The following is a 2,829-nucleotide window of genomic DNA, read 5'->3' as shown; positions in this document are numbered from 1 at the left end:
AAGTGTGATGGATCTCTTTTCTAACTATGCAATATGTAAGGAGGAAAATGTGAGATCTGTTCAAAGATGTAAATTAGCCATCTTGGAAAAAGGGAATGAGATGGAGAACTTAATAGGGTACTTGTGATGAATGCTGTTAATGTCCTGATTTGACTGTGAAACTCCTCACAGGTTCCCGTATTTGAACATTTGGTCTCCGGCTGGTGGCACTGTTTTTGGAGTTGGTGGAATGTTGAGTAAGTTCCACCTCATTATAGGAAATGGGTCACTAGGGCTGGGCCTTTAGGTTCATAGTCAGAGCCTACTTCCTGTCAGTCTTAGCTTCCTGGTCCTCTGAGATACAAACAGGTCCACCCTCTCAGCTGCCAAAGAGCCACCATGCCCTATCCACCATATATGCCCTCAAAATGAGCCAAAAGAAACATCTTCCTTAAGTTGCACTTTTGTCAGGAACTGGTCACAGAAAAGGTAACTAGCACAGTCAACTTTCCACTATTATGACAAAATACACGAGATATTTTGGCTCATGGTTTTTAAGTTTTAGTACATGGTTAACTAGGTCTGTTACTTTGAGCCTGTGGCAGAAGGATGTCACAGAGGAATCCTGTTCACTCACAGTGGCCCAGAATCAAGAAAGAGAGACCAGGATTCCTTCAAGGGTACACTTTCAGTGACCTGTCTAGAGAGGTCCTTCCTCCTGTTAAAGGTTTCCCTCCTCCCCAATAGCTAGTGCCACCAAACCTAGAACACATGCACCTTTGGGTAACATCCAATCTATTACAAATGCTAATCTGTGATTTAGTCATAAATTAGAACTTTTTTTCTTTTTTGGCTTTTTGAGGTAGTCTCATTCTAGTTCAGACTGACCTGGAATTCACTATGCAGTCTCAGGGTGACCTCGAGCTCACAGTGATCCTCCTAACCTCAGCCTCCCAAGTGCCTCACACATAAATTAGAGCTTTTTAGTCAGCTCACTTGTATGACTTTTTAAGTTGGATTATTCCAGACAAGTTCAGCAGACGAAAAGAGTTAGGAATTATGAGGAGTAACAGTGTTAACTATCTAGTTGAAATCAAAACTAAACACCAAGGGAAAAAGACTTTTAAAGTGGAATGCTAGTTAAAAAGTGACAGGATTTGAAGACTGGATGGCTTCTGAGAAGTACAGGAGTGGGAAAGGCCCAGGCCAGAGGAATCAGATGTTGGGATGTGGTTCAACTGCTGCTTTTGAGGATAACTTCCATGGAACCACGCAATTTGATGGCTCAGATGAGAAAACAAATGATAACTGGAGCTAACATGGTTAGAATCAGGATGTTGACATTTGTGAGCTGCCTAAAGATGCCAAGTTTGAGTAGGTCCAGTTACTAAAAATCACCACTGAATAAAAGAAAGACCTGGAAAGATGGTATCAATGAAACTGCCCTTTAAAAGATAGGTACGTGTGTTGCTCAGTAACCCAGGAAGGTAAGTATGGGAATAGTCAAGCATACACTGACTTTCAGTGGTATGGTGCCTAAGAATGATGTAAAACTTCTCCAAAGCTTGGCAATGCTAAGGAGTCTTGCAGCTTCTGCTGGTCTTGAGTGAATCAAGAGGATGTGAAGTCAGCCCACAGGACTGCACTCATAGAAACAACACGGGGCCCTACAGGAACCACAGCTCCTAAGGAACACTGAGCTTAATGTTGAATATTTTGTACTTTTTCCACTGTGTTAATTTTGGACTGATTATATGTAAGTCTTGCATCTTCATAAATATGTTGAGATTTGGAGGGAATTCATTATGAGAAATATTTGTGCCTGTCCACAAACCCTGCTTACATCTCAAATGGATTTTGCTCTACTAGGTGGAATTTTCAGTGACTGTGACCTTTTACAAATTAGAAAGCAAATATTTGCTTCTTCGCTTCCAAGGTAATCAGGAAGAAGGGAGAAGCCATGTGATCAGACACTGGAAGGTACTTTGTTGACTAATAAAACAGAACTGACAAACTGGTACTGTCACAGTAAGTATGAAAAGATGTTATAGAGACAAGGTATTCCCATGGAGCTCTTACAGTAAATAATCTCTCCCCTGACAGATGCCTTTCCTTTTCTTCTTTTTCCCCCAAATAGAAAATAACCAGTATTTGAACACTGATGTCTTTATTGCCATTTTACTACAAACAAAAAGAGCACGAACAATTTATCTGCTAGTCAGAAAGTGTTTTATAACCCCAAAGAAATGTTTACTAAGAACTGTAAATTGCTGAAGTTGGAGAGTTTGGAGGGATTTTTGCAGCAATTACTAAGTAGTTCTGTTACAGAACATCGACGGCATGTAACTTTTTTTCTACATAGCCTAAATGAAATGTAGCTTAAGCAATGCTTTACAATTTACCCTAATCCTAAAGCTGCAAACATTTAGGAAGCCAAAATATCATTCGGCACATTTTCAAAAAGCTTTCAGCTACTATCAACCACTTGTTTTCATTTTCAAAGCATTGCTGCTGAAAAATATTAGCTGGCTAATCTAGTAAGCATTAGATATTTAGTTGCAGAATGAACACGCACATTTTCTCGTGGTTTTTGATAAATAACATTGTTCTTTATTTGTGCATATTTCCTTTGATATTCACAGAATTTTAGGCTCATTTTAAAGCACTGCTCACACACAACTTAGTCAAGAGTTCTCCAACACTGTAACTTCAGACCCAGCGATGCCCACTTACGACCGTGTTCAATGAAGTACTTAGCACTTCGCATTTTAAAGCTGGAGAGAGAGAGAGAGAGAGGCACAGGCTCATCTTATAGGGTAATTAGGGGAAGAAGAGCGTCTCAGCTCACGG

The sequence above is a fragment of the Jaculus jaculus genome, chromosome 7 (genome assembly GCF_020740685.1).
Source record: "Jaculus jaculus isolate mJacJac1 chromosome 7, mJacJac1.mat.Y.cur, whole genome shotgun sequence".
In the NCBI taxonomy this organism is placed as follows: domain Eukaryota; kingdom Metazoa; phylum Chordata; class Mammalia; order Rodentia; family Dipodidae; genus Jaculus; species Jaculus jaculus.
Note: the sequence above shows the minus strand (reverse complement) of the source record.